Source organism: Excalfactoria chinensis, chromosome Z, assembly GCF_039878825.1.
Source record: "Excalfactoria chinensis isolate bCotChi1 chromosome Z, bCotChi1.hap2, whole genome shotgun sequence".
Lineage (NCBI taxonomy): Eukaryota > Metazoa > Chordata > Aves > Galliformes > Phasianidae > Excalfactoria > Excalfactoria chinensis.
In genome coordinates, this window is record NC_092857.1 from 50,615,457 (window position 1) to 50,633,644 (window position 18,188).

Sequence of the window (18,188 nt, forward strand, 5' to 3'; positions counted from 1 at the left end):
CCTTTGTTTCACTTGTAGGGAACACATCTGAAACGATTTTCAAGCTGAAGGTTCATGCAATGTATCTACGAAAACAAAGGCTATTCTCAACAGATTAAACTGAGAGTAAAATACTCATCTACCAGAACACTTCTAGAGAATCATCTAGGTAAGAAACATTCTTAGCTACACCCAGCTACACTCTATTCACTCCCATAGAACACCGTCCCTATTCTTTCACTGACAGCGCTGAGATTTCTTGTTCTTCTAAGTTACGGAAAACACAAATCGTGCAGAACTTTGCATGCCCTCTATTTGTCAGTTGTGTTTTTCTCTATGACTAAATCCTCTGAATGGAATTACTTCTTAGCTTTCTGTATCTGAACAGGGCATCTGCTTTCTGTCTTCTTGTGCTAATGAATATTTATGCAAAGAAAATTATCACCAACCACAACTTCAATCTGTTGCAGGGAACTGCTGAGTTCACATTTTTCATGGTATTTGCCTGGGGCACACATTTGACCAATGCATTCCACTCATTTGTTAGGAACATTTTTTTAGGTATTTTGAAACATTTTCTGCCACCTTCCCTAGAGATGTTAAGACATTAGAATGAATCCCTCTTTATTAAAATATATATATATATATATATATATATAAAAGTACTTTACAGGATACATTAAAAATACTTCAGAACGTCTATTCCAAGCTTTCAGTGTTTTTTAAAAGGAGATTTTTTAAAAGGAAGGGTATAATTATAGTAACTTCTAAAGATTCCACCCCTTACAGAAGAAATTACTTCATATTCCTCCATTCTTAACTCAAACTAGTATCTAGCTTCCTGTATTTCAGCATCCTTATCATCTGGTAATATATAGGACCAACAAAGTTATTGTTCTGTACAGTGAAATACCCTAAGTAACTTAACACTCCATAGTCATGAAGTTGTGTCTTTTTCTTCTTAAAACAAATTTCTCTTTGTAAAACTATGCAGTGCTTCACATCTCATAACAAACTGTGATGGAATGAATTTGCATAAAAGAGCACATGTAAGGACACAGAGCCTTGCCATGAAAAAGAGGGGGAAAAAAACAAACCCACAGTTCAGTTTAGAATGGAACATAAAAAATGTTCTTAACTTCTCACCGACAGTTTTAAAGTAAACATACAGGTACAGCCAAATTTACAATTTGCTTGTACTTAAACACCTAAGTTCTCTTCACATGTTCTGTAATATAAATGAAGTTCTGTTTAGCATTACTGCACTGAAATCAAGATGATTTTCCTTTCTAATGTAGCATGTGTCTGCCAAGAATGACTCATCTTAATCACATGGCTTTTTTAAGTGGCTAGTACTTGCTTTTTGTGTTGAATAAATTGAGCCTTCTGCATTCCAGTGCTGCTCCAGACTTTTTAACATAACTGTTTATCTTTCTGAATCAGATAAATAGACAAATGCCTGGTATCTGACTTCACCAACATTTGTGTAAATCTGCAGCTTTGCATCTGATCTCAGCAGAACTATTCAAAGGGCAAAGTGACAAAAACCTTTGAGTAGTATTCCTGGACTAGTAGCAGTACTTTTTCAGATGCCATTGTTGAACCGAGGCCTATATTACTGGTATTTATACCTACAAAAGTCTCTAAGTCCTACCTTCCTTGCAATCTCAGATACGTTGACTTATACACTGTCCTACAATGGAGAAACACAACCAAGCACCAACAAACTGATGTTTTACTCCGATGTGTTTTCAGCTGTATTTTTCTAGAGGTGGTCAGAAAGCAGCCCAGGGACTATACAGTACATTAAACAATCACTCTGCAGCAGTCAGGATCATTACACTAACCTCTGTATTGCTCTTTTAGAAGCTAATCCACTCTACATCAAATTAAAAAAAACACACACATCAGCATTTAATTTTTCTTGTCATCACTAACTTACCTTTTATTTAAATGCCACTCACACATAAACCTAACTGGTACCTACTTTTGTTTCAATTTTTGAACACCTGTGTAACAGCAATGTGCAGACTGTAAATGGATTTGGACAGTTTTTTACATCGTCTTTAAGATTCAGATTTGCTTATATCACACTTCACTTGTGGCACTTTTTTAGGCCCAGTTCTGATTCACATTTAGACCTAAGCATACAACTAACAGAGGCATTCACTCTGCAAGCATGCAGATAATCTAAAGACACCTTTTTCATTAGATCTTCACTATACCATACCACCAGTTAATGCTATTGAGACTGGAAACTATGTTTTCAAGAATTTTGTTTAGATCTAATCAGCAGGGCTCTATTCTTACTTGAGGTATTTATTAGAACACTGTTGAAAAAAATAATGGACAGATTTCTGCAAAATCAGCATAGATTTCTCAAGTGATTTCAATTTAGACCCTGCATGTTTCTTAGCTTATCTGTGAAGAAAGGAGATTAGCCCCCAAAATAGAAAAGATTCTGGAAGCAGGAAAGTGTCTATGAGCAACTTGGGACTCAGAGGAACAACCAAAATGAGCATTAAGAAGTGCTAGAGTGTTTGTTTAAGCTTCAGCACCACAGCTCATCAATAACTGGGCTTCCACACATGCCCTCTGTTTCAGATTCCCTAGTTTCATGAAGAAGAAAATGATTAGATACTCATCTTCAAGGTTGCGTGCATTGGGACAATGATATATCTACTCATCACTCAGAGGTTTTCCTGCAGATGATCTAAGTAAGCTTAGTAACTGTAATCACAGCAGTGTGAAGTTCTGTAAAACTGTCTCCACAAATAAATGTTCGAGCAGCTTCCTTCTGCAGGGCTGCACAGTGCTCCTGCTATGTTACTGTGAACACCCGAATGACCCAGCTACAAAGTATATTACAAATGTTTGTGTAAGTGAAGGTCATACATTCACCTACATGCATAGGAAAAAAATAGTCAAAGCACAGACCTAACCTCCAATCCCCTTCCAAAGGCAAAGGATGTCTCTGTTTGCTTTGACTGAATATTTTTACTCTGTTTTAATGTTTCCTAATGTTTCCCATGGCAGTTTGGTCAGCCCAATACTTCAGCTCACCCTGAGAAAGATATTTCTTAATATTTTGCACTGAATCGATTTCTTTTTTGAAAATATTGATTTTGTCATCATTTAAAAATAGAAGCATTACAGGGTGTTCTGTAGGTAACAGTACTAAGAAGGTTTCCTATGGATTTATGTCCTTAGTTCTCTCCACCTTCCCACTGAAACAACACCCCCACAAAGAAAGAAATAAGAGAAATCTGCAACTGTATGCGTGATTGATGGCTGGCTAATGAGCTACCAAGCAGAATATCTAACAACTGAGTTCTGTTGATGCTTGGCTGAACATGAGATGACAGTGTGCCCAGGTGGCTAAGAAGGCCAAAAGCATCCTGGCCTGTATAAGAAATAGTGTGGCCAGCAGGAGCAGAGAGGTAGTCATCCCTCTGTACTCAGCTCTAGTGAGGCCGCATCTTGAGTATTGTGTTCAGTTTTGGGCTCCTCACTACAAAGAAAGTCATCGAAGCCCTGGAATATGTCCATAGAAGGGCAACAAAACTTGTGAGGGGTCTGGAGCACAAGTTTTATGAGGAGCAGCTCAGAGAGGTAGGATTGTTTAGCCTGGAGAAGAGGAGGCTCAGGGGAGACCTCACTGCACTCTACAACTTCCTGAAGGGAAGTTGTGATGAGGAGGGGCTTGGCTTCTTCACAGAATCACAGAATGACCCGGGTTGGAAGGGACCTCAAGGAGCTCCATGAAGGGACCTCATGAAGCTCCAATCCCCCTGCTTGGCAGGGCCACCAAACTTCTATGTTTACTAGATCAGGTTGCCCAGGGCCCCATCCAACCTGGCCTTGAACACCTCCAGGGACAAGGCATCCACAATGTCCCTGGGCAGCCTGTTCCAGGACCTCACCACTCTCCTAGTAAAGAACTTCCCCCTAACATCCAACCTAAATCTTCCCTCTTTCAACTTAAAACCATTTCCCCTTGTCTTACTATTATAGGCCCTTTCAAAGAGCTTACACCCCTCCTGATTATAGGTACCCTTCAGGTACTGAAAGGCTGCAATGAGGTCACCCAAGGAAATGGCCACAAGTTGTATCAGATGAGGTTTAGACTGGACATAAGAAGGAACTTTTTCTCTCAGAGAGCGGTCAGGCACTGGAATGGCTGCCCAAGGAAGTGGTGGAGTTGCCATCCCTGGCAGTGTTCAAGAGGCGTCTGGATGAGGAGCTTTGAGGTATGGTTTAGTGGTTTTCTGTAGGTTTGGTAAAGGGAGGATGATTGGACTAGATGATCTTGAAGGTCCTTTCCCACCTTATTATTCTATGATTCTATGCTTCTATGATTCTGTCTGTCTTTTTTTCTCAGTGAAGGCTTTTGCTTCTACAAAGGAAATAATTTTCATTAGATATTTTCATTCCAAATTTTTTTATTTTTTTTTTTCTTTCCTTTAGTCAGTTAAAAATGTCCAAAAGGGCTGAATAACTATGGGAATGTCTGGAAGTCAAGCAGACTGATCACAAAGACTTAGTAGCCTAAAAAAAAGATAACCTAATTTGCAGTGAAAGGAACTCAAAATATCCTTCCTTCTGCTAAGCCCTCTTGAACAGAACTTCTGGAGAAATGATTGCTTCAGACCAGGTGTACACAGTTGGCTTTTTTATACTCCCCTTAGTGAGTGAAGCTCTTGTGAGGCCTACAGAACTTCTGGAAAAGGGAAAATCTCCAATACCACATCTAAATAAAATAAATCATTACATACATTTATATGACAGCTTCTGTCTTACTTATGCCTATGTTCCAGCTTTTCAATTGCTTCAGCACCAGCTGTCTATTGCATTCTTCTTGGCTGTAAACACTCCATGAGGTATGGAGCTATCAACCTTTACCAAATATTACCACTACGTAGGTCTTTCAAGCCATGTTGGTTCTTGGAAGCACTACTTGTTTAAATATTAAGCAAAAGTGGGAAAAAAAATAATAATAATAAAAATAAAATATATATATATATAAAAAAATGGTGCTGACAGGGTAAACCTATCATTCATTTAAGTTATCAGCTGTAGTCGAGGCATCACAGTCAACCCTTCTTTAGTCTTTAAGGGCTGTCCTTCCATGAAACACATACATAAAAATAAAGAGACTTTGGTAATTCTTGGCATTCCCCTTCTCATTTGTTGGAGCTGAAATCCCTACAGATTTACTGCTCACTACTTTTGATACTACTTTTGTGTGGCTTGGGTTTGTTTTTGCTTCCTTTTTTTATTTTTTATTATTATTTTTTTAATTTTATTTTTTTAAGTAATTAAGAGCTAATATTCTATCTCCCCTATAGCCATATGCCAAGGAAGCTCCTTATGAAGGACTACAGTGGCAGCCCTTTCTGGGAATTGGATCATCACATCACGCATTTGAGACATACACAGAATTATTCTCTTGGCTACTCATGTTCCTGCCCATCTGCTGGAGTGGCAAGGCGCCTGCTTGCAGGCTGACGTGTCAGTTTCAATAAAACAAAACCAACAATTAGAGAAAGAAAGAAAGAAAGAAAGAAAAAGCCTCCCACTTATGTAATACTTCCAGCACTTGTACTTCCATGAGGAATCCCTCCTCAGTCACAGTGATGCCATATGTTTCTTTCACACAGCACCTAGTGACATTTGTGCTGTACTTCAGTGGTGAGAAAAGAAGATGATGAGTTTGCAGCTGCCAGAATGACAGACTGTATCCAGTGGAAACCTGAGAAGTGAACTAAGACAACATGTGGCGTCCAAACATGCTACAAGGGAGCATAACTGGTACCTGTAACTGGTAAAAGCATTCATCTCTTAAGTGTAGTTGATTGTAATGGATACTCCCACCTGCCTAACAAGAAAGGGAGGGAGGGACAAAGAAAGAAAGAAGAGAGAGAGAGAGAGAGAGAGAGAGAAACAAAGAGAAAAGAGAGGGGAGGGGAGACAGAGAACAGCATATCATATTTGCTCTTGCGCATGAACAGTGAAATCCATTGTTTTCAAAGGACTTATGTGCATGCTGTCATTCAGTAAGAAAGTCCACAGAAAATGTCCAGAGAGAAAATTAAATAATAATAATAAAATTAAATTAAAAAGGAAAAGGAATTCTATCAATTTTAGAGGAGCTGATTCTAGCATTAACATGAGGAAAAACTGGTTGGTGTTTGTTTATCTTACCTTCCCTGAACTGTAAGCCAGGAGCTAGGACTCAGTACAATGGGGACCAGACCTGCTGAGACACAAAAGATATTCTTGCACAGACTTCTTCGTGGGACAGAGCTAAGTTCTTAGGTTTGAAGTAAATGTAATTTCGGGCAAAATGCTACCTCAAAATGCCATTATCTGGTTGCCAGTTTAGAGTCAAGTGTTCAGACTAGCTGCATTTACATTCTAGCTTTTAACCTGTCAAGATGGTTAATACAACAATGTCAGGTAATTATATGTCAAATTTGAAAAGCTACTTCTTTTATTTCAGACATTTAGATGAGGAATTTATTCCTGACCAGGCAAGAGCAGTGCCCTCCACTGAAAAGTAAACACAGTAGAGAGCATGCAAAGCCAGCACTAGTGATAAAGAGGCCAACAAACACAGTGAAATAGTGACATCTATGTTTCAAAACTGTTTCCATGTGGTTCGCTCTTGAAGGTTTTCCACAAGCTTCATGCTCCTGATGGGTAATACACATAGGTGTTAGTGCATCCCAGTGGAGAATCAGGACTTGGCTGAGCAGGGCACAGATACAGAGGGAAACTAAGTTCCACTATGCAAAGTGTAACTGCAGTGATACCATGAAGCCTTTGGATTTGAAGCACGTCTCCGTACTGTGCAAATGGAGAGTGAAATATTTTAGAATGGGCACCAAAAATAAAGCCCAGCATTTTGAGCAAGTATGACATACCTGTTCACCAAAAAACAGAAGTCTTACTACTCCTCTTCTCTGGAACTTTGGCACTGTATTTACCCCAAGGAGAAGGCATCACTGCAAGGAGATGTGATTATTCGGCTCAGCAATCAATGTACACATCTGCTTTGCAGCTGGGTGAACACAAACAGTGTCTATAGGATAGACATTTGTGGTTGTTCTGTATTAAGCTAAAGCCAGTAGATCTTGAGGTCAAGTGAAAATTTCTATCCCATTTTCCTGGTGAATAATGCTCTGGACATTTCCATATACACAGGATAAGAACTGTAAATCTACAGATGAACACCATGCTGTATAATTTATCATTTATTATTTATAATTCATATGAATTTTTAATTCATAACTCATAATAGTTCTTTCTCAATGGGACAAATATTGTAAATGAATACTCACATTTTCTTATTGCGAACTGAAAGGATCTTAGAGTCTCCAATTTTCTAATTGAACAGGATGTGCAATCACAGGATGAAAGAAAGGCTCTGATTATCTTAGACCATGTCAATCCAAGCCATTTTTCCAGTGAAACTACAATGGTGAGGGTTAAGGAACACAACTGGCGTAAAATGTTGTTAATTGTATGTTTTGACTACCAGACAACATTATTTCTCAATTACCACACAGTCTCACAACTGAATATTTCATTCTCTGAATCACACACTGCTTCTATTTGAAAAGAAAAATCCTCTGGGACTTTACACCCCATTTAAAAGAATATATTAAAATAGACTGAAACACGCAGAAGATCAGTGCTCATCAGAGTATTATATGGGCATACAGAGGAAGGAGAGGGTAAAGGAAGGAAGAAAAATGCCTGGATCAAACTCATCCACAGTCCTGCAAGTTCTTTGCAACATGTCATGGCAAGCTGCCTGGGATATAGTTTCCTTCTAGTGGCCCTCTTTCCTGAGGGCTCATTGCAAGTAGGTCACAATATGCACAAAACGCTTCAAAAAGAGGCAGCTCACACTGCATCTATCTAACTGCCTCCTTTTGAAGGATCCCCCCAGAACTGTCAGTGATTTATTCTAGATTTCCAGGAATCACCTGATCTACCGCATAAGTAGAGAACTGTGTTACATACACAAGTGCTTCTTCTGGTCAGGAGCTAGGAAGTAGACCTCACTCTTATAACTAGAAAAAACAACTCTCTCCACTGACAAGAAAAATTGGTCATCTCTGTCTCAGGCAAACATAGGGATGAGTCACATCTTTCTGAATTGGAAAAGGCACATTTATTATTTTTTTTTCCCCATAATTTGTCAAAATTAGGGAACTCCTAACCACATCAGTACTAGGACCTCCTAGCAGGGATACATCAGGACAGACAAGAAAATGCCACAACATTTCCTTCCTTTGCAAGAAGGGAAGGACAGAATAGAAGCACTGATTTTTAATTTTAGTTGAGGATGTGCTCTTGCTCCCACGCTTCCAGTACCCTGAGTCCCCATGACCCAAAGGCACACCACCATACATGGTAAATCATTTGGATACAGGCAGCAGTTCGTATGGAAACAAAATGCCAGCACACTTTTCAGGGCAACAAATGATGACAGTGCGGCAGCAGTAGAGGGAATTGTGAAGTCTTAAACGTGTACAGAGCCAGGAGGCAGACTGCTGATGCACACACACATTGCTCTGCATAGACTCCCTTCAAACAAAGCCAAAGGAGCTGTGACTATGGAATCACATTCGCCAACAAAATGTACTGTATTTTTAAGTACTCAGATGTGCTATTCTGATTATCTGGACAAGAACAGACAAGCCACATGGTGAACCTGGGATGTCTTATTCTTTACTGGCAGGGAAAGTGATGATTGGAAGAAGCGAACAGGCAGACCTGGACCAGTCCAAGGGGTTCTGCTAACAGAGCACATCCTGGAAAATAAAACTGAAGGGATTGCAATTTTTCTCATAACTGTCCTGTCCATTTCTACAGGGTAAAAAGAAGATCCTTATTCCAAAAAAGCAGAAGAACAGAGTCAAACAAGACCCATAAGCCATACTTCAAGTTTGCCCTGTACCAAATGGACTGAACACCCTATCATGAATATTATGAAATCTTAACACTTCAGAGAGTGCCATAATGCAACAATTCTTCTGTGACAAGAATATTAGTTCTGGAAAACGCCCTAGAAAGATACTCTCGCTATCACTACTACCCAGTGCAGAAAAACAAAGAGCTGTCTATTTACACATTACCCACCTTAGCTTCTCAACAACAGTTCAAAGCCATAACAGTGCTGGCAAAGATGAGTGGGTCAGTGTTTTTGTTAACTGTCACCTTGCTTGTTCCCTCATCCTGAGGAAAAAAGCTCCATACACAATCCTCTAGATGAAGAAGAGTGGCAATGGAAATATTTGAAAGAAGAAGATCACACATTCAGCAGAATTTCTAAAGCACTGATATTTTACTGCTTTGCTTCGTTTTTAAGCTGAACAGCTACAATTGGAAGCTGAGTGGAACTTCAGAAGAGCTTGTGCAAGCTAGCTGAATGGACAATACCATGGCAAATGCATTAGGTAACATTAGAGAAAAAGTAAAATACATTGGAGAAATAAAAAAATAATGGTTTGGAGCTAAAATATTTCCAGTTGATAGTGCCAGTTCTAAAGGAATGTGGTATTTCACTGCAGCCCAGTGAAAACCTTCATTCAATCAACAGGTGCTGGAAGGAGAAGAAGGAAGGGAAGGAGATGTTGAAGTCCATTAACAGTTTAGAAGAGTGACAATACAAAAAGAGTACAATACAAACAACAACAACAACAACAAAACCTGAAGTGCTTCTGTAGAAATCAGTAGTGCAGACTCAGGTTGCATCTTTTATGCCATTACCAATTATTCTACCTCAAACAAGTGAAAATATTTCCTAATGGTGTTATTCCATAAAAAGAATAACACAGAGAATCTGAAAGGATTCTGAGAGGAGTACCTCTCCTCTGTGGAAAAAGATGTTAAGATTGGTGATAGCATAGAAAATGATGAAGGCATAATCCTGGGAAATTGAGCTGCTTCATAAAGCAAGATCATTCAGCTGAAATAACTGGTGAGAAACTGAGTATCAAGCAAAATATTTTCCTAACTCTGATTTATAGTGGTACAAGGAGCCACTGTGACAAGAACTTAGCAAGATTTGGCCGTTTTTTCTGCTCTCACAAATATCTGGAATGCTGATGACTGACGGTAACACCTTTCCAAAGATACAGCCCCGTCATATTTCCAGGTTTAAACAACCTCTGTAAGTCTTACTATTCCGGGTAGCTTCACGCTGACCTACTGCCAGCTTCATAACCTTCCCCTAATATATCTGGTACCGACAAAAGACAGGATATGCTAGCTGCTAGCTGGCCGCTATAATCCTAGCAGCCGGTAGAATCTCGGTAATTCCCTCCCTTCCCTACTGCTCAACATTCTCGGCACTATACTGACCTCTGGTGGATGCCAGCAAGAGATACTGTAACCAGAGTCGTCCAAAAGCTAAGGAAACCACACCCTCGAACTTTGACGGGAACTCAGAGAAGGTACACAGAAAGCCTGCTTGCTTCGGAAAGTGTTCCAGATCGCTCAAGACAACAGGGTGGGAAAATATTTTACTGATGACTCACTGCTCACTAAGCATTTTACTGATATTTCAGCTCACAATGCTCCCTTGAGATACATACTCTCCTTATCAGCATGTTAGGATTTCCTGTAACAACAATCACTAAAATATTTTGTAGGCAGCAGCACCATTTCCTATATGAGGAAAAACAAGAATAAGCCAGTCTGTAATCTTTTACTACAGTAAACAATGCAAAACATTGCACATAAATTAACCTGCAACTGTTCTTGGACCTACAAACATAATATTTAGTCATTTTATTATACTTTACTGCACATTTTAATCATCTCCAAAGCCAAGTCACTTGGTTTTAAAAGTTCTTTTCAGCGAGATGTTTTGTGGCATGATGCTACAGCAGACTAAAATTGGGAACAGGAACAAAAGGCTGCAAGCCAGGGAGGACAGGAACTGGTATTCCTGCTAAAGGAAATATAACAGGGAATTTTATCCTTAGAGGTTAGTGCTGGAATTCACTCAGGAAAACTAAGCTCACATCCAGAAAGAGTGGAATAAAACAAGATGTTACAGATTCAGATTTTGACTGCTTATTAGTGTCCCAAGTGATCAATGGCTATTGAAAGGAATGAGGAACCAGAAATGTCCTTGGAGAGACTTACTGTTGAATTGGGTCAGATGATTAACACCATTCTCCTTTGCAAGCAAAGGTAAATTTATAATACATTCGCGTAATGTGACGTAAGATGATCTCTGCAGGATGGAGGGAAAGTCCTAATTCAAGGAATCCAGTTGTCAGCTGTTGAACCATACTTTGAAAATAAAGAAGCATTTAGTAACACACAACAGAGAAGGAAAACTTCATTTGGAAGGATGTCGGGTGTTGCATCCAACACTCACCAGTTCTTTTGGCTCTACTGACTTTACTTTTTCACCAAACCTTTAGGAACATCATATTTCTCTACCCTTTTGACAAATCCAGCTAAAAACAGCTTAAAATACCACCAGCAGAAACTAATGCCTCATCATTAACATCAAAATGGAGCTGCCGGATTCTACTCTTCCAGTCTGTTTTGCTGAAGATCCTCTTAAGAGATTTCTAAAGGAGTGAAAACGACCAAGTTTCCGAAGCGCTTCACTAAATAGCTCATGAATTTCATCAGAAATCTTCCAAGGTAACAGTGACAGGACAAGGGAGAGTGGTCTCAAGGTGAGCCAGGGGCGGCTCAGGTCGGATATTAGGAAAAATTCCTTCTCTCAAAGAGCAGTGAGGCGCTGGAACAGGCTGCCCAGGGAAACAGGCGTCACCGTCCCTGCAAGCGCTCGAGAACTGAGTGGTACTGAGGGACGTGGTTTGTGGACACGCTGGGAACGGACTGGGGGCTGGATTAAATAATGATGATCTTATAAGTCTTTTCTAGCCTTAATGATTCCAAGATGCCGCAAGAACGCTACCAACAGACTAACTCAGCCAGTGAGGGGGATCGCCTTCAGCGATGCTACCCCCACACAAAGAACCTGTCCCTGCGATGCTGACGCCTGACAGAACGAGCTCCCTGAGCAAAGGAAGCGCCCTGGGGCTCAAGGATGACGGAAACACCACTGCAGGACACAAGTCATCCAGCAGCCAGCGGGCAGCACTGCGACTGTGCGGTAACCTCCGGCACGGGGCACTGATGCCCCTTCCCTCCGGGCGTCTCCATCCCGCAGGGGGAGCGCTCTATCCAGGCCTCTCCTCACTGTGCCCTGTGAGCTGCAAGCCGTTCTGCCCGGGCCTCAGCCCTCCGGCGCGGGGAAGCAGCAACGGGGCCACCGCCTCCTGCCCGTGTAAGGCCGCCGCTGCCCCTCCGCACTGCCGTAGGGCCGGCGCACCTCCCTCCTCCCCCTTACGAAGGCGTAGTTTGGTCCTCCCATGGCACTCTGGGAACTGGAAGGGCCGCGTTTTCGCTTTCGCGGCGGCGGTGGCTGCCGAGGGTGCGGCGCGGGGCGGTCGGCGCTCGCCGCTGGGGCCTGAGAACCGGGCGGGGCGGGGCGAGTGAGGCGGCTGGGCGCTGAGGGGTGGGTTGGGGCGCCGTTACGGGCAGGTATGGCGGCGGGCCTGCCCGGCCCTGCAGCCGCGTGCTGCCCGCCCAGGCCCTGTGCTTTGTGTGCGGGGAGCGGCCCTGCGCGTTGATGGCCTCCCGTCAGTCTGTCCAGAGCAGAAGGAGAACCTTCTGGAAGACGGTAACTTGCTGTTGATATAATCTTGTGCTGAACTCTTGGGCAGGCTTCTGCCATTGGGCCGGCACTGCTGCGTCAGGTGCACAGCATCCACTGACAGACCCCTTTTAAATGAGGGCTTCTTTATTATCGGTTTACTTCAGTTTTTGCCTTTGTGTTGCCCATTCATTGCCTTCTAAAATGAATGTGGTGTCAAAAAAGGCAAACAAGAATTCTTGCTCAGGCTGTGTAAGGGGCTGGCTGATTGCCTTTCTCCTCCCTGCCTTTGCAAGGACAGAATAAAAACCTGTAGAAACTATGGTTGAACAATTGCATGGTAGGTTTTATGCCTCAGACCTTTTAAAAGAATAATTTGATTTTTTAAAAGGGGGAAAGACTGGATTATTGATGGCCACTCTTAGTACTGTTCAGCTGTCCAGTCTACCCGAATAACACTAACAGTTGTGCTAGTTTTTTTAGTACAAATAGGTACCTACAGCTTCACAATACTTACCAAAAGAGAATATTTTTGCCTTTGTGCATTGGCTTTTTGTTACTAATGGCTGTAGGAGAAGAGCAGCATGAGGCAAATCCCTTTGCAGGACTGCTCCATATTTGTCAGCAACATCTACTGATGTACTGCAGAAAAAACAGTGTTCATTGATACCCTTTTGAAAGTGCAGACTGTACTGTATCCCTAGCAGACGTGTCTCTTGGTAATTAGCAGGGTTTATTCTTACTGAAGTGCTTCACTCTCTTCTTACAGTGTGTTTGTACAGTAGCCATGGGTGATCTTCCTAGCAGTTCACAAGCTCACAGGGACAGGCATGTGGTGACAGCCTCTAAGCATGAGAAGGGTGTGTCCTAGAAGGTGACAAAGTAGTGACATGCCAGCTCTCCTGCAGTTTTATGAGGTAAGTGATAATAAATGCTTCTGCTGCTGCAGCCTGCAGTTTTGTCCTGTAATGAAGCAGACTTAATATTTTTTAAGTTCAGCAGAATAACTTCAGAGCAGTGATCTGAATTGAAACATTGAAGCCTGATGACTAGGCTCTCATCAACAACAAAAGCAAAGTGGAAAGGCAGGTCAAAATTTTTAAGCCAGGAACGTTTGGGACAATATTAGAAGTGTGATGGGGGAGGACTCACTGCTAACAAATCACTATGAATTTACCCGCATTTCAGGAGACGTAGAATCATAAAATGGTTTGGGTTGGAAGGGACGTTTAAGATAATTTTATTCCAATCCCTATGCAATAGGCAGGGACACCTGCCTCTAGACTAGGTTGATCAAAGCCCCATCCAGTCTGGCCTTGAATGCTTGCAGGGAGGGGGCATTCATGATCTCACTGGGCAACCTGTTTCAGTGTCACACTTTCTCACAGAAATGAATTTCTTCTTGATATCCAGTCTAAATTTATCTTTTTCCAGTTTAAAGCCATTTCCCTTCATCTTGTTGCTACCAGCCCAAAGCCTCTCCCCAGCTTTCCTGTAGCCCCCCCCCCAGGTATTGGAGGGCTGCTATAAAATAAGAGAAGGCTTCCTCAGAGCCTTCCTTTTCCCGGCTGAGGACCCCCATCTCTCTCTGTCTTTCCCCACAGGGGAGGTGCTCCAGCCCTCTGATCATCTTCGTGGACCTCTGGACCTGCTCCAACAGATCAAAGTTCTTCTTGTGTTGGGGGCCCAACACAGCTGGACACAGTACTCCAGGTGGGGTCTCATGAGAGCAGAGTAGAGGGGCAGAATCACCTCCCTTGACCTGCTGGTCACACTTCTCTTGATGCAACCCAGGATATGGTTTGCCTTGTGGTCTGCAAGCACACATTGCAGTTTCATGCTGAATCTTTCATCAACTGACTCTCCCCAGTCCTCATCAGGGCTGCTCTCAAGCCATTCTCTGCCCAGCTTGTATCTGTGCTTGGGATTGCCCTGACTCAGATGCAGGACCTTGCACTTGACTTTGTTGAGCTTCATGAAGTTGGCACCTCTTAAGCCTGTCCAGGTCCCTCTGGATGGCATCCCTTCCCTCTGGCATGCCAACTGCTACTCAGCTTGGTGTTGTCTGCAGACTTGATGAGGGTGCGCTGTAACAGGCCAGTTGCTGAAACATGGGAGGTGCAGTACTGTTGGTAGATTGTCTGGAGTAGAAGCCCCAGTAAAATATGTGCTCCTTGCACATCTTGTGCAATGTGTGTTGATTAAACCTCATAATGCAGAAATTACATTCCAGAACACTGAATAAAAAGCATCTTTAGCATGTGTGTCTGGATACTTGTTCTTGGTGTTTCACTGAGACATCCAGCATTTCTAAGTGATGTGGTGAAGTGTGCTGAGTTCAAGTGCGGCACATGATAGTTCCAGAAAACAAGTGTGAATGCAAGAAAACTTTGTTAAAAGTGGAGTGTAAAAATTGGGGAAGCTTAAGGAGGAATCAGAGTGGTATTTGTCATTAGTTCATAATTTTTATATTGTTGTTATTCAGGCTTTGGAGTGGTTAATGATTTTGTTGCCAGTTATTTTTTTTTACCCAGTGTTCCAGATCAACATAAGAGAAACAGATTTTATTATGGGGTGGCATTTGTAGTAGTAACTATCAAAATGTAATTGTAGCCTTTGGAGAGGAGACTAGTTATTTCCCTGTCACTCACCGCCAAGAAGCAAAAGCAAATGAACTGAGCTAAGTTTAGAAGGAGCTTTGTGATCCAGTAGTTGTCCATGGCGAAGCCAGTTATTCTTACAGCCATCTCCCATCAGCTACCAAGTTGGCTTATAAAATCTACATTGTTTTGATGATTAGTGCAATGTCGTGTGGTTTGTTTTTTTTAATAAACACAAGATTCAGTATTTTCATTTTGCACATATGTGTGTCCATACAAAGGTATGGGCTTAAGTAGTGAAAGATTCCTACATTGTTGTTTGTTTTTTGGAGTTGAAAATAGTAACAAAATGGAAAATTTCATTGGAAGTATCCAATGTTTTACCAGTGCCAGTGAGAAAATGAACTAATGAAATTCATTCGAGACTTCTAACACTGTAGTCACTTCAGTGTTTTTTTGCAAGCAGAGGCAATTGCTTATATGAGCCTGTCACTGAGAAGAAAAATGTTCATATTAATGGTAATCCAGTATGAATAACATGAATAACTACCTAATAACATGGCTGCTCCTTGTTTTTCAACATGTAATAACTAAATGTGATCTTTCCTTGTATTGGCTTACCATTCTTTGGGACTGTCATCATGTAATGCACAGATGTAATGTGCCTGGGTTTCTACTAGAAAATTCTCTGTAGCTACCCACCATATAGAAGGTGTCTGAGCTGCCACAAAATTGTAGTTGGTTGTGACCTGAAATGTTGCTTAGATATGCAAAAAGCATGTCTTTAAAACTCAGATTTGCAGATAACAGCTTCTGACTTTTTTCCAGAGTGCTGAGGGGAAGTTGATCGATGTAACTTCACACTGTTCACGGGGATTTGGCAATTCAGAGGATGCTACTGAACGCAGATGTGTGCTGCATGTGCCCAGTCTCACGCTGTTTGCCCTTTTTTCTAGGTAGAATTGTTCGAACCAGCCTGAATCCAGTGGCAATGCAAGACTACTTCCTAAGAAACAAAAAGCTGTGAAGGACTTGGGAATGTTAGGCCTTGAAATGCTTACAGTAACATGAAGTCTTTCTAACTGTGTTAGAACACTGTTCATGTAGACATAAAAAAATAAAGATTTATGTTTCTGTTATTAGAACTCTTGTCTTTTCCAAGCTGAATTAACTGCCAAACTGAAGCAACTGCCAAGACTTGTTTTTTATCACTTTTGGGTTACCAGTTCACTGCTTCTGGTTAAAATACAGGAGTTAATTAGTGTATAGAATGTAATCACTGAAACCATGCCCTTCTGTAGCAGAGTGTGTTAGCTGAGTTATATGCTGTGGTGAGGAAAAGCAGAAACTTAAACTTAGCAAACTTACATTTAATAATCACAGAAGAGGTGCTTTTTCCAACACGAAGAACTGCAAGCTAGTGCTGTAACTAGCTACATTGATCAGCTACATGTTGTGGTGCTTCAAGTAAACTTAAGTAGAGTGAAATGCACTTTAAGAATAGGAAATTAATTTCTGGTTAATTTTGTTTTGTGGCTGTTTTGTTTTTTTTTCAGAAAAAAAGTTCATTAATTATTTGAATTAAAAGAGCAAATGCTAAATTTCTGTATCTTAAACTGTGTATTAATGTAAGCAGATTATTAATGCAACATCCAAGCACAAGTGGGAGTTAATTTCTGGTTCAGACAAGTGATTAATTTTTAGTGATTCAGAATGTAATTACTGGGTGCCCTTGAAAGCTTGAGGTTGTGCTAGGGACTACATTTCCTGAAGTTACCATCTGTTCAAGAGTTCTGTAACTGGGTCTGTTTCTGAATTGCAAGACTGGCAAGGCTAGTTCTTAAGACTAAAAAAACAACAACAAAAGCTGCCAACAGCCAGTACCGTTTTTTTGATGGCTAAAATGTTCACTTCCTTTCAGCAAGAAAAATAATGGGTGATCTTAGGCATCAGAATGTATTAACCGTCCCGTGGTGTTGTGGAATGAAGAATGAAAAAGGAAAGAAGGTAAAGACAGGGACATGTAAGGGGCACTGATCACGAAAACAGTAATGATAAACAGAATGAGGGTAAAAATAAGTAAATATAAATGCAAATTTATAAATATAAATTGTGCTAGATCAGCATTATACCAATCCTCAATTCTGCTACCTATTCTGTGGAATAAATTATTAAAGCTGAAAAAGAACTCTTGAAAGGTGTGCACAGAAAGAAAAGTGTCTTGTTCCAAACTGTTCTTTAACCTAGTATGCTGCATCCAGCTTCACGAGGGCAGGCTCTGTTGAAGGAAATATTGAAGGAAATCGTAATAAGTTTAAGAGAACAACGTGAAGAAAGTCAAGTATATGTTGATATCCTTTCTGAGGAAGTAATGCACAAAACTGGCTGGTTTTTGAAAACTTAACTTTTTAGCGAAGCAGGTGTTACATAAACTAACCAGCGGGGAGAGTAGAGGGTTTCTTAACTATTACTGAGAAGATAGGAGAGAAAATAGGCACGTAAAGGGGAGATAGCATTTGCCATACTGATACGTGTATATGTTTGGTTTGGTGGCTAATGTAGTCTGTTGAAGCTTTCTGGTGATTTTTTAGATAAGGAAAGAATCAGTACCGTGGATATATACTGGAAGTATGAAATACAAGGCTGACAGCTTTTTGCTACCAGGAAGAACAGTTAATCTGGAGAAGCTGTATACTCGGGTGCATTTTACTTCATACTACACCTGTTTTTACCAGATGGTCCTGTCAAATGAACGCATGTTTATAAGGATTTCCTCCTCTGTGTAATGTAAATAAGACACACAGGCAACAGTGGAATGCTCTAAAAATTCAAGTTTTACTTGACTTTTTTAAATAACCTGGACACAATTATTGACACAGCCATCTATCAAATTCAGTTTAGAATAAAGC

The 18,188-nt window shown here is 41.0% G+C and overlaps 1 long non-coding RNA gene and 1 other non-coding gene across 2 annotated transcripts; both read left to right on the plus strand.

Moving 5' to 3' along the window:
- Positions 1-12,011: 12,011 nt before the first annotated feature.
- On the plus strand, positions 12,012-16,876 carry LOC140264299 (uncharacterized). Its single transcript, XR_011906021.1, has 4 exons — positions 12,012-12,706; positions 13,449-13,596; positions 14,284-14,392; positions 16,236-16,876. It is a non-coding gene; the product is annotated as an uncharacterized lncRNA (long non-coding RNA).
- Positions 12,851-12,982, plus strand: LOC140264689 (small nucleolar RNA SNORA13). Its single transcript, XR_011906078.1, has one exon. It is a non-coding gene; the product is annotated as a small nucleolar RNA SNORA13 (small nucleolar RNA).
- Positions 16,877-18,188: the final 1,312 nt, after the last annotated feature.